The sequence below is a fragment of the Eublepharis macularius genome, chromosome 4 (genome assembly GCF_028583425.1).
Source record: "Eublepharis macularius isolate TG4126 chromosome 4, MPM_Emac_v1.0, whole genome shotgun sequence".
NCBI classification, from domain to species: Eukaryota; Metazoa; Chordata; class Lepidosauria; order Squamata; family Eublepharidae; genus Eublepharis; species Eublepharis macularius.
Window position 1 is genome coordinate 116,304,297 of NC_072793.1, and position 14,935 is coordinate 116,319,231.

The following is a 14,935-nucleotide window of genomic DNA, read 5'->3' on the forward strand; positions in this document are numbered from 1 at the left end:
AATAACAACTTTTACATTTTAGATATTACTTTAATATTATCTCCCAATAGTATCTCTTCCAAGTCTGAGTTTTTAGTTCTAAAACCTACTTTTCTTTGCTCTGAATCAAATAAGTCTTTGATTTGTCTGTATTGTAGCCAACCATATCTAAATGGCAAATCCTCATTTCTTTTAAGCTTCAATTGATCATCTTCTAGTACTGTCAGTTCATTGAGGGTAAGCCATTCTTTCCCCTGATATTCCAAATTTGGATTAACTACTTCAGCCGGCACAATCCAAAGTGGTTTCTTTTCTTCTATATATTTCTTGTATTTGAGCCAGGTTAACAGTAAATTTCTTCTTAAGTAGTGGTGCTGAAACATTGCATCCATTTTATATTTTTCATACCACATATATGCATGCCATCCAAATATTTTATTATTTCCTTCCAATATTAGTAACTTATGATTGGTCAAGGTTACCCATTCTCTAATCCACACCAAACATATCGCTTCATGATAAAGTCTTAGATCAGGTAGTTGCATACCTCCTCTTTCCTTCACATCACAAAGAACTTTCATTTGCACTCTTGGCTTCTTTCCTGCCCAGACAAATTCCGAAATTTTTCTCTGCCATTTTTCAGGAAATTAAAATACTACAAGACCAAATAACAGCCATTAGTAATAAAGAGCTAGAATGGAAATTAAAGACATTAAAGCAGAAATCATTTGAAGGAGCAAATAAACCAGGAAAGTATCTAGCCTGGCAATTGAAAAAAGGAAGGAAAGGAAAATCATTAATAGAATAATAGAAGATGACAAGGAGTTGAGAGAGCATCATTCAATTAAACACGCATTTTATAAATATTACACTAAGTTATTTCAGAAGAAATCAGTAAACTTACAAGAAATAGTTGGGTATCTAAAGAATACTCATTTACTAAAGATACCAGAAAAGATGAAGCAGAGACTGAATGCTCCAATTACAGAAGAGGAAATCATAGAAGCAATTGATGCGGCTAAGATTGGGAAAGCACCAGGACCTGATGGGACCACAGCTAAATTTTATAAAGTAATGAAGGAGGACCTAGTACCGATTTTAAAAAATATAATGAATGAAATGCTTCAAGGAAAAGGCCTCCCAGATACGTGGAATGAAGCAACTATTGCTCTGAACCCGAAAGAAAATCAAGATTTGACAGATGTTAAAAATTACAGACCCATATTGCTTATAAACAACGATTACAAAATAATGGCAAGAATATTAGCAGAAAGATTTAAAATATGGTTAGTGGATTTTATAGAAGATGATCAGGCTGGATTCTTACCAAATAGACAATTAAAAGACAAATTGAGAGTGGTGATAAATGCCATTGAATATTATGATAAGTGACCTGATAAAGAAGTTGGCCTATTCGTTGTGGATGCAGAGAAGGCCTTTGACAATTTGAACTGGGACTTTATGTTTGCAACTATGGAGAAGATGGACTCAGGCAATGAATTTATAGAAGCAGTCAAAACAATTTATAAATTACAAAGAGCAACAATTTGTGTCAATGACGACCTAACAGAGAAATTTGAAATAAGAAAAGGAACTAGACAAGGATGTCCACTATCGCCGCTTTTGTTTGTGATGGTTTTGGAAGTATTATTGAGGAAGATCAGGGAGGATGATATTATAAAAGGGATAAAAATAAAGGGGTCTTCCTACAAACTGAGAGCATTTGCAGACGATGTGATGTTTATAGTGGAAGACCCTCTACAAACCCTGCCAAGATTGTTAGATAAAATAAAAGAGTTTGGAGATTTGGCTGGCTTCTACATTAACAAAAAGAAATAAAAAATAATAACAAAAAATATGACCAAGAAGCAGCAGGAACCGAATGATTTAACAAATTGCGAAGTGGTACATAGAACTAAGTATTTGGGGATAGAGCTGACAGCTAAGAATATAGATTTATTCAACAATAATTATAAAAAGCTCTGGACTCAAATTGAAAGAGACATGATAAAATGGAATAAATTAAATTTGTTGTGGTTAGGTCAAATTGCCACAATCAAAATGAATGTGCTGCCCAGAATGATGTTTTTAATGCAAACAATTCCAATTGTGAAAGATAAAAAGCAATTTGAAAAAGGAAAAAGGAAAAAAGAAAAACTCACAGTCCTACTTATCCTATAGTGGCTGCAGCTGCTATTGCAGCCATGGAAAACCCTTTCATTTGAATGAGGGCATTCAGTAACAAGCCATGCCTTACAAAGGCCTTGTCCACTTTCTAGAAAGCTCGTGGGTGCCAGAGGAAATATTGGTGGGCACCATGGTGGCCATGGGTGTTACCCTGGGAAAATCATTAAAAGTCATGCAATATGCCTGCAAAAACATCTGTAATAAGAAATCTGTCTGTAACAGACTCACTGAAGGAGGCAGTGGTGCGGCCCTTATTAAAGAAACCATCACTGGATCTTGTTGATCCAGCCAATTACCGCCCAGTTTCAAATCTTCTGTTCATGGGTAAGGTAATTGAGAGGCGGTAGTAGAACAGCTGCAGATATACCTGGATGATGCCTCTATCCTGGATCCATTCCAGTCCAGCTTCAGGCCAGGCCATGGTACAGAGACGGCTCTGGTCGCCCTCACAGATGATCTGCAGCGACACCTGGACCAGGGCAGGTCGGCACTGCTGATACTTTTAGATCTTACAGCAGCATTCGACATGGTTGATCATAATCTTCTGGCCCACCGCCTTGCTGATGTGGGGATTCGTGGAACAGCCCTGCAATGGCTGAACTCCTTCCTTTGCAATCGGGGACAGAGGGTGGCATTTGGGGAACAGATGTCCGCTTGCCATTCTTTGGTATGTGGCGTCCCTCAGGGGGCAATTCTTTCCCCGATGCTATTTAACATCTATATGCGCCCCCTCGCCCGGTTAGCCTGCAGCTTTGGGCTGGGTTGTCACCAGTATGTGGATGACATTCAGCTCTATCTGCTGATGGGCGGCCAGTCTGATCTCGCTCTGGATTCCTTGGCCAAGGGTTCTGAGGCTGTGACGGTATGGTTGCATCAGAGTTGCCTGAAATTGAATCCCCTGAAGACAGAGGTTCTGTGTCTGGGTTGTGGGGCGATCGAGCTGGGGACCCAGCTCCCAGCCCTCGACAGGGTACAATTGAAACCTTTGCTGATGGTGAGGAGCCTGGGTATGACCTTGAATGCCACACTTTCAATGGAGGCCCAGGTCACAACCATTGCCAGGTCTGCCTTTTTTCATCTTCGACAGGCCAGGCAACTGGCGCCCTATCTTTCACCCCAGGACCTGGCCACAGTAATCCAGGCAACGGTCACCTCCAGGCTAGACTACTGCAACTCACTGTATGCTGGGCTGCCCTTGGGTCTGACCCGGAAGTTACAGCTGGTCCAGAATGCAGCGGCACGCGTCCTTACTGGAACGCCAATCTGAGCGCATATTCATCCTGTGCTGTGCCAGCTGCACTGGCTCCCAGTGGCGTTCCGGATCTGGTTCAAGGTGTTAACCTTGGTGTTTAAAGCCATTCACAGACTAGGACCTGCATACCTGCTGGACCACCTCTTCCATTATGTCCCCTGCAGGGTGTTGCGCTCTGCAAACAAGCATCTCCTGGTGGTCCCTGGCCTGAAAGACATCCGTCTGGCCTCAACCAGGGCCAGGGCTTTTTCTGCACTGGCCCCGGCCTGGTGAAACACCCTCCCACTGGAAATCCGGGCCCTGCAGGCCCTGTTACAGTTTCGCAGGGCCTGTAAAATGGAGATGTTCTGCCAGGCCTTTGGCTGAGTGCCAGCAGGTACCCTTCTTCATTCATCTAAGACCACCACTTCTTCTGGGGCTGCCCTCGGCCATCTGCTATGCCCATATATGGCATCCCAATATTTGTTTAAATAGCCTGCTCCTGAACTATTTTAATGACTTAAAAAAATTATTATTGATTTTATGTTTTTGTGACTTTTAATGTATTTTAAAATGTTGTTAGCCACTCTGAGCCCATCTGTGGGGAGGGCGGGTATAAATCAAATCAAATAAATAAATAATAAATAACATACTTGTCCCATTCTTCCTCCATGGAGCAGACAAGATTATCCTCTCCTCCATGTTATCCTTGTTATGATAAAGGAATGCAAGATACCTTAATTAACTTAGAAGAAGTGCTGGCCCCCAGATAGATCACTGTCTTTGCCGGAAATGAAGCCATAAATTCCTCAGATTTCATACTGAGAGGAGATGTTTTTTTCTTTAAGGAGACAACTGGGTAGAATGGAGATGACCATTTGCCCATCTGCTTGGAAAAAGCAAGATAGATCATTCTTTTGGATATCCTGAGTGGGATCATGCACCCTGGTATGACTGGAGAAAATTTTAGGGACACAAATCCAATTACAGGATAGGCTATGGAGCATGGTAAGAGTTAAAAAGCTTAACACAGTCTCTGAAAGCAAGCAAGCCAATGACTGGAGGTGGTGGTGGGGTTTGAGAAAAATGAAGTGAATTCTGCCTTGAATACCTTTATTTCCAGATTTGCTTGAAATTGAATGCCAAGGTAAAACAAGTGACTTGTATAACTTAGTGAGCCTCATATTTTGCTTCTTTTCTTAGTAACATCTCTTTAATGCATTGTCATAGTTTTCCAGTGCAGTAGTGTTGCAGTGAAATAGGATATATGTTAGTAAGCGTATATACATTTTTTTTTCCTTCTAAAGATCTCTGTTTCTGTTCAGAGATAGGGGTATGCATAATGGAAAAAATGAGCTGAAAATACACCTGGAAATCACTGTTTTATTTTGTTAAAGCAGCTTCAAGAACGCTGAACCAAATTTGGGAAACTAAATTGTCACAAGTCCCTTCCACCAAGAAGTTTGTGTATTTCATTTCATACCTTGCAGCAGGAGGCAGACACTGGCAGACACTGGGCTCATCTCACAGGGCAGTTTCTTTTTTTCCAGAACAGCATCTGCCAATTGGATTCTAAGGGGAGAGAGCCCTTACATTATGAATTAGCTCTGTTGGTGGGAAGAGGAAATGAGCTCAATGCCCATGAGTGCATCTCCCCTCTATTGCTACCCAGGAAATAGCATTCTCTCCCTGCCAATCAAGTCCTCAAAAGAGAGACCCCTCTGTACCTATCAGCTTTGGAAACATTTGGAAAGTAGACTTCAATCATAAGCTGCAAAGACACATCTCTGGGAGTTATACTATTGAATACCATGGGACTTACATCTAAGTAGACCTGCTGGGGTGCATCTTGGTTTGTTTTGCAGTGTTTTCTAGGCCTTGCCCCCCCCACCCCCATGGCACATGGATATTTGCTGTGAGGAAAAGTGCTGGGGGAGGGGAAGAATGGTCTATTCAGTCAATTACACTTGATAAAAGCCCTGGAAAACTTCAGTTGTAAGCTGCAGTTCATAGTCTTCCCTGCACAAGGAAACATGGCATTCAGTGCAAAAACAGCCGCCCCAAAGAGCCTGGAAGCCCACAATGAAAGGGTGGGGATGAAACTTTCAATGAAAAAGATGTATCAGATACAAGCCAGCAATGCCCCAGCTGGAACAATAATGGTGCATAGTTGGTTCAAAACCCCAAATGAAACAGAGTTTTTTTCAGCACACACCTGTATTCAGAGATCTCACCCAGGTTGCATGGCTGCTTGTCCACACATAGGCTGCTTGACTGAATTAAAGTATGGTATTAGGCGGGGGTGTTTGTGTGTGGCAGCTCATGTGCATACACATAGCCTCTATCTGCACTTCAAACCACATACAGCAAAAGAAAGGGCAGTTTGAGTGGTGGTAGCTATTCAAACCAAGAAAAGGGAAGGAAAGGTGTGCAATCCAAGCTCTCTCACACATACATAGAGTCTCCATTGCCTGTCAGGTACTCTTGGGTAAGAAGAGTGGGGGAGGTGAAGTAAAGGAACCTCACAATCCTCACAACAACTCTGTGAGGTAAGTTAAAATGAGGGAGAGTGACTAGCCCAAGGTTATCCAGTGAGTTAAATTGCTGAGTGTAGATTTGAATCTTGGCCTTCCAGTTCTAGTCCAGTTCACCACACCACACCCTACAACAGCTCTCTAGTCATTTTCATTCCCTTTCTTCCCTGATAATGTAATTATGTGTATGTGAATTGGAGTAAGGGGTCATCAGCCTTGTTGCACTGGTACTGTAGTCAAATTTTTTCTTGCTTGCATCCACTTACCAATAATAATAATATTATAATAACAACATTCTATGTATATACCGCCCTTCAGGATGACTTAACACCCACTCAGAGCAGTTTACAAAGTATTATCCCCACTACAAAACACCCTGTGAGGTGGGTGGGGCTGAGAGAGCTAGAAGCTGTGACTATCCCAAGATCACCCAGCTGGCATCAAGTGGAGGAGTGGGGAATCAAACCCAGCTCTCCAGATTAGAGTCCTGTTACTCTTAACCATTACACCAAACTGGCTCTACACCAAAATATTTTTGCATCTCTCCTCAAAGTAGTATGGAAAAGCCCTGAAAAGGAGGGGAACTTTTCATGGAGACAAAAAGTTGGCAAATTGACATCTTACTGTTTACATCCTTATTCCCTTCTAAGTTCCAAGCCCTAGTTTTTAAGATTGTCCCCAAATACTTCAAGTTCCATGATGACCCCACAGTGGCTTGGGTTTATTTCTTCTCATGTTAGCAGAAATATGAGCATTACAATCCTCACAATGCCTGATTTGTTCAACATTGCCATCAAGATTGACATTCTTGCCAGATGAATGTGTTTAAGTTAGTGAAGGGCTGAAATTAAACTTTGAAAAACTGAAATCTGATGAAATTGCAAAGATTTAATTCTGATATTCAGTTGTGATGCCAGCAGAGTCTAGACTTTGGAAGAATCACTAAGGGGATTAGTATGGGGATGAATGATTCCAACATATAGAACAATATAAAATAACTGTTCAGTTGCATGGGCTTGTCTGTTGTTAAGAAATTGCAGTTCCCCCAGAGGTCAGGAATGCAATATTACTGGAATCTTTTTATGAATAAGTTAATGAGCTTTTTGCTCCTTTGTATCAGTCTCCTCCTTCCCCCGCCTATAATAAAGCTTCAGGAGAATAAGAACAATATACCCCCTCCTCCCACCCCTGGCAGTCTTGCACTCAAAGAAAAGAAGGCTGTTCAGTTGATCACACCACCCATTATGGTACTTGTCAGTTGTGAAGATCATCAGAAGTTGGCATATGTGGAAAAGAAGTACCAAGAAAGCACACTGGGGGGAGTCCAATACACTGAAACTGAACACTCTCTGTGCAATCCTGTGCAGAGTTACTGGAGTCTAAGCACTTTGATTTCAATGAGCTTAGACAGGAGTAACTCTGCATAGGATTGTATGGTCCTCTTGCTAAACTGGACTATTGCACTTTTTATTTTTCTCTAACATGAGGTGAAAATCTTGGTATAACAGGTGTGCATACTGCCATGTCTGATGTGCAGTACAGCTACTGCATTTGCATTTGCCAAAGTGTGCGTATTGGGCAGACCAATAGCTGATTCATCAGTATATTCCTGGTTCAATAGAAAAAATATACCATGTTGAGAAAACTTGGTAAGAGGATACTTGATCATGTGATGTGATAGCAATATTAAAGAAGAGTGGATGTGTAATAGGAGTGGCTGCCGTTTGGTTTCTGGATTTGAGCATTTTGTTTTGTTCAACAATTATATTAATAATGCTGTCCTAATCCTTCTAGGCCCATTGATTTGCAGGATATAACTCTGCTTAGGATGGCACATAATTTTGTGAGATGCTATGGTTTCATTTTTTGAAAAAAAAAATTGCCAGTCGGATGGAAAATATGGATATAAATTACATAATAATTCATAATAATGAAGTAGGCTTTGTGGTCATACCCACAAAGCAGCTTGATCATGCAAAGGAAATCTCCCATTGACAAAGACATTTACTGATCTAAAGTTTATAAAGCATCAGGGAGTGCCACTGCACTAAGCAATGTTGAAGCTTTCGTATGGATCCCTCCGCCAACTCATGGCTCTTCTTCCAATGGAAATTTCTCCGGCCTAAGGTAGGATACATTCCATTATTCCAAACACAGTGCTTGAATTTTGGCAGGGATATTAGCTCTCGAGTAATGTTGAGTATTTTATTTATTTAACATTATAATCTGCCTTCCTCAATAAGGCAGATATTTAAAAGTGATAAATAATAGTAAAAGATCTATAAAACAATATTAAAACAGCACCCCGAATTACAAAAAGGGCCCTTCTTAGAAGCTGCAGAGTCTGTGGAAAAATAAGAGCATAGGGGCTTCCCTAATTTCCAGTAAGAAATTATCTCTCAAAAGATATAGAAGAAGAATAAAATCATCATGCACTGACAATTATGGATGCAAAACTGGCCTCCACTAGAAACAGGGATTTTTCAATTTTTATACTATTTTTGTTGAAAGGCTATATTCAGGAAGTTTAAACTATACTTCTGTTTCTCTGAGTTTTCTGTGAGAGATTTGTTGTTTTTTCTGCTTGATGAGATGCCTGCAAAATCACAGTGGAAGAACAAAAAGAGAAGTAGCTGAAGACAAACAAGCAATCTTAATTTTTACTTTTAAAAAAAATAGCATCTAGGTACTATTTGGTGCCTCATGTACTGCTTTAGCTATGCTTGAAAAATCATAATCATACATAGTAATGTTAATATCAGATCCCAGATAAAGAGGGAGAGAAATATTCATCTGGATTTTAAAGAATCCATTTCCCATGTGTATATTAAAAACTACATTTATTTCAGAAGCATAGCATATGATTTACACCTGTGTAACAGAACACAATATAATACATTCTAATAAAATGTTCATAGCCTCCATCTCTTCCAAAGGTTTGTGGTTCTAATCAACTTCAAACATAAGTTATACTTGTGCTTCGAGTCAGAATTTGAGCTATATATTTTTTTAAAAAAAAATTACTGTGAAAACAACAAAGAGTTTTGTGGCACCTTAAAGACTTAACAAAGTTATTGTGGCATAAGTTTTCATGATCTTGAAATGCATCAGATGCAAGTGGGCTTACAAAACCTTCAGCTACAACAAATTAATAGTTTCCACAAGATTCTTCCTTGTTCTGGCTGCGGCAAATGGAATTTTACTATGTAAAGTATTTTGCTTTGGGACTATATTATTTTTGCTTATTATTAGAAAAGTGTTAAAATTAAATGTATTACCATTTTAAATAATACACCATGTTGAGCTGTATACAACATGCCCCACCCCCGCAAGCCATGAAGAAAATAACTACAGTAAGAGTTACATCTGTAGTAAAGCTTAGACTTTATGTACTATTATTATTAGTGTTTGAAGGGCTTTCAATTAATTTCTAGATACAAGGGATGGCTGTGGCTCAGTAGCAGCACATGTGCTTTGCAGGTAGGTTTTGCCTCTGGCATCTCTATTTAAAAGAATTACTGGAAGCAGGGCTGGAGAGGATTGCTCGACACTTTCAGAAACTGTTCCTAGAACTAAACTTGGCTGAAGGACAAAACGGGGCATTTATAGGAGAGCGCTGGCTGGCATGGGTGTTTTCCTGCATTTTCATTATCTTGGCAAATGTGGGTTTGTGAACATGTGTGCGTCAAATTCCATACTTCCTGTACAACATAGTGTAACTGGAACATTGGCCAAAAGACTCCAAGTGTGACTTTCTTTGTAGGTTTGTGTTTTAAACGCATAAAGCTTAAGTAATCATATCATATGTAGCTTGATTCATCAAAACTGTAAGAGTAGCGTAATAAGAGAAAACACTTCTTCACACAATGTACATAATAAATATATGGAATACAGAACATTGCTACAAGTTGTCATCATGAGGTCAGCTAGTGTAGATAGTTTTAGAAGAGTATTAGACAAATTTGGCCAAAATGACTAAATGGAACCTCTTTATTTAGAGACACTGTACCTCTGAATACCAGATCCTAAAGGTTAACAACAGGGGAAGGAGGAAGCCATACACTATCTGAAAACCTTCCTGGGAATTTTGGTAGGCTCCTGTGTGAAATGGGATGCTGTATTTTAATCTAGCGTAGAGGGTTTTTTTCTTATACTTTATAGCATATAAAGTTGGGAATAAAGTCCACTGGAACTAACACAGTTTCTTGATAGATGTTTAAGAATAAATGAATGCATTCAAGAGAAGTTGCTAACAGGCCAGTCTCAAGATTAAAAATGGAAATGTAAGGAGTGTCACAGCAATTTAAAGTCACAAATCAAAGTGAATTTCAAATATTGCTGGAACTGGTAGTGGAAATACTGCTGGGGGAAAATGCCGGCTTCTTTCTCTAGAATGTTAAGGGGAAATATTAAGGAGCAATAGTGTTCCAAGTTTAATTGTGTAATCCTCACTTAAATGGCGTAGGTTGTGTAGCAGCAATGCTTTCAAAGTTCATCCTTTTACATTTCTTATATGACCCAATGTAGATCATTCATTGAAGAGACTGGGTGGGAGAATCAATGTTGTATTTATTTCAATTTTTCTAGAAACATTTTAAAGCTCCACTTGCCCTTGTGGTATAAACTTCAGGAATCCACAGTATAATTCTATTGTGTGCCATAAACAATAAGAGTGACCTCTTGTGGTCAGTTGAAACATATCAGTGGCATGTTTCCTGCGGAACAATGAAACTGGCTGCTTACTTGGAAATATGTTGTCTTTGCATTTTGATGCTATGAAGCCAAAATTCTAACATTGTTCTCTTTATTATTAAATCTTTATTATTTCTCTCCTGGTTATATGGACATTGTCTTTTTTCCTTGTATTTTTTTTCTTTCTACCTTAACTCTGTTGAATTGCAAGACAATTCACAAAATTTGTTAATATAAAAGGTTTAAACAGTTAAAAAGTAAAACAACAGCAAAATTAAAGCAGCAGTAAGATTTTTAAATCACATATAAAATAAAAATAGCGGCTTCTCTCCCCAGACTTAAATGGTGGTTTTCATTTTCCCCCTTCTACATGAGAAACATTGGAAATCTTTGGCGCTATAGTGGGACAGACGCTGTATCAGGTGGAGTACTGTGTGGAGTAGATGAACATACTCAGGAATTCCCAACATCAAGATCCAGCAATGGCCTGTACAGGGAGGGGCTGCATGCCATATACCATTCAGAATCCACATTATCTGATCTGCTGTCTGGTGGGGCAGAGAGCAAGAAGAATATAATCTAGTTTTCTGTTCCTCATTCTTAACACCTGAGTAATCCCTGTATTTCAAGTAAATCTGTTTTATACTAAAATTCTTTTATGCTGTATGTATTTTATATACAACCAATGTAGAAATTCCTCCGATGATTTTTCCTCAAGATATATAGCAAAAAGAAAAGAAACTGCTAGGATACTGATTTGAATATAGCTCACTTATAACCCTTACTTATGGATTTGTTTTTCCTTACTTTAGCTTTTCTTCAGTTGCATTGGAAACAGTTCTAGTTAATGTATCATATCAATCTCAGTATTTTTAAACAAAACACTTCAGTGTGGTCTATCATCTACTATCCATTTAAACCTACCCACACAACACAGTAATCTTCAAAGCAGCAACAACAAAAAAGCAGTAGCAACCCATATTTTGATGGATTTTCTGTTAGGATTCAAAGCAGAAAAAGAAAACAGGTATTATAAGGCATATGATCATAAATGGCTAATTTCAGTGACAGAGTGGTGGACTGAGTAAATATAGCAGGGATTTATTATAAGATTCTTTAGCGTTATTGGCAACAGAAGCAAATTGCTGGGCTCCCTTATATCACCAAAATCCAGGAAATAGCACAAACACCAAACCACTATATTTTCAATGACAATAATGAGAGAAACTTCAACATTGGTTGGCATCACCACAAACGGCGCATGTTGGCATGTTCAGGAGCATGAATGATAGATCTGTTGCTCAAAGTTTATAATTATTTGATCAAATCCAGATTGCAAAACCTGGAGGGACGTCATGCATCTTAGTTGAAAGAAAGAAAGAAAGAAAGAAAGAAAGAAAGAAAGAAAGAAAGAAAGAAAGAAAGAAAGAAAGAAAGAAAGAAAGAAAGAAAGAAAGAAAGAAAGAAAGACAGAAAAGGGAATCCACATCTTTATGATGATAGAATGAATTGGTCCCCTGGGCATTCCTAGCCGCACAGTGAGATTACTGCAGGGAGTCTGTATTTTGTTTTTCCTTTGCTGGGTAATCTTTATTGCTGATACATCAATGTGCATGTAAATAGCATGCAGAAAACAAATGTTAGCAATTGTTGCTGTTTGCAGATGGGAGCAAGATCATTTGTTTCCTTTTCTGGAGTAAATGAAACTCCTAGATCAAGAACAGGACATCCTTGTTTAAATAAACAGGCCGTATGTTATACTCAATAGTCAAAAAAAGCATAAATAACTTTTGTCATACATATAATGTTAAATGGTTATTATTAGGGGTGTGCACTGAAAAAAACATTTCATTATAATTTCTGATCTGGACTTTGGGGATAGGGGGAAACATTTACTGTGATTGCTTATGTCCAGGTAGGATACTAAATCTTGTTTTTCCCTGCCCTTTGAGACCATTATTTTCAATGGGAAATCTATTCAAGAGTCTATTTATGAAGATAATGGCACCAAATTTGCACAGAACACAGCCCTTTCTCCAATTTAAAGACCTCCTAAATTTCAAGCAAATTGAACAAAGGGAGTCAAATTTACAGACCTCCAAAGTAGGTGCTATCAAAGATTCCCAGTCGGGGTTCCACTGCCCTCACCTAGCTCAGAGGCAGAGACACACAGACACCCACGTCTGGTACCTGGTTCAACAGAATTTAACAAACATGCCAATGAGAGACTAATTTTTGTACTAGCCTGGTAAGCTGCCACCACTCCCTCTTGTCTATCCCTAGGCTTTGAAGCAAGGGAGAAACTCCAAGCCTATAAAGGAACTCAAAACTGAAAAGTCTACCTTGCAAGTTTGAGGTTGCAAGCAGAGTTTCACAAACTAGGGTGGTCCAGAAGCAGGGCATGGGGTTTGGCTGGTTATTTGAGGTATCAGAGTCAAGACCCACACAGGGTAAAATTTTATATTTAATTTATTAGAGTGCAAATGACAGACAAAATAACACAAGACAGATTGTGGGGATTTAAAATAACAAAACCTAGAGCAGGTAGCACTAGCTAATACATACCCAGTAATCCACAAGAATTAGGCAGACACAGAGTCTCTTTCCAGAGGCACACAGAATTTCAATGGTTCAGCAAAACAGAACAGAAGAATGGTTGCTGCAGAGCTTCCATCCTACGGACCCAGAACTGAAGCCATAGCTAGGTCACAGCGTAAGCTGGCTATAACCTAACCAAAGCCCCCTTGCCTTATGGAAGGCAGCTAATTTATGGGTCTTGGATTCTCAAATGGTCTGGGCCCACTGACCAATCAAGAATTCAAGAATTAGTGTCACCAATAGACATGGGCGTGAACCAAAAAAATTTAACGAACCAGCAGTTTGCGGTTTGGTGCCGACGATGATCCTGAGATCGCGAACCGCAACGAACATTTTCCGTTGCCGAACTGGTTCATGGTTCGTTGGGTGCAGAACGGCCCCCGTGGCACTTAGAGAGCCCATATTCCGGGGGAGTCTTTTGCAGGCTCTCCTACAGCCATCACCCAAGTTTGGACAAGATTGCAAAAGGGATCTTGGAATTATACCCTCTCCAATCCAAGGCCCCCAGGAAACTCCCACAAAAATCCAAGCTCAATTATACTCTCAGTCTCTCTCCCCAAAGGCTAGCAAGTGGCAAGCAAGAGCTCTGTCCCACTCCACTGCTCGCTGAAAGTGAAACCCAGCCTGGGAGCCCACGGCTATTTATAACTTAAAACTGCATGATCTACACATCCAAGGAGGATTCAAGAGAAGTGAAAATGACCTTTGCCATGCAGAACAATGGTAAATGGATTTATCTACTAATTTACGTTGATGATTTCATTCTGGCATATAAAAATCAAGATGACAGCAAAGAAGTTGCACAACACCTAAACGAACATGTTGAAAGCAAGCAACTGAGTAACATTACTCACTTCCTAGGCATACAACTTTACAGAGAAGAAGACTGAAGTTTCCTTATCAACCAAGAGCAAAAGATCAAAGACCTTATATCCTTCATGAACATGGAAGATGCATACACAGTTGCTACTCCCATGGAACCAAGCTATGTAAAGCACCTAGCTGACACCAAAAACTTACCAACAGACAAGTATCATGCTGCCATAGGCAAGCTACTCTAAATCAGTACCTTAACAAATCATAAGAGCTGCAGTGAGTTTACTATGCAGAAAATCTTCAGGACCAACTCACAAAGATTGGAATGCAGTTAAAAGACTTATCTGATACCTGAAAGGTACGGCACATTCAAGCTCAAGCTACCAGCTAACAGCAAACCTGAACTAATCATGTAAACAGAAGCCAACTACGGAGAAGACTTGAATACCAGTGGATCTACCAGTGGATATACGTTCTTCTATGGAAAAGGAATGATAAGTTGGTCAAGCGAGAAACAGTTGCTCAATCTTCAACAGAAGCTGAATACATATCAGGTGGACTATGATGCCAAGAGATAACAGGGCTAAAGCAACTACTAGAATAGCTTGGAATACAGATCTCACTACCTGTAACAATCTATGAAGACAATCAAAGTTGTATCAAGTTCTCACAGAGAGCATACATCCACCACCAACCAAGCGCGTTGATATGAAGTTTCACCATGTGAAAGGCATTGTGAAGATGATTTACTGACCATCCACAGAGATGACTGCTGTGACAGACTCAGCTTCAAATGCTGGGATTTCTGGGCAGTAAAGAGGGGAGGATAATTGACAGGTCCCCCCCTTTTGTGGCTAGCCTGAAATGGCAGTTGGTGATGGAATGTTGAGGGGGTGAC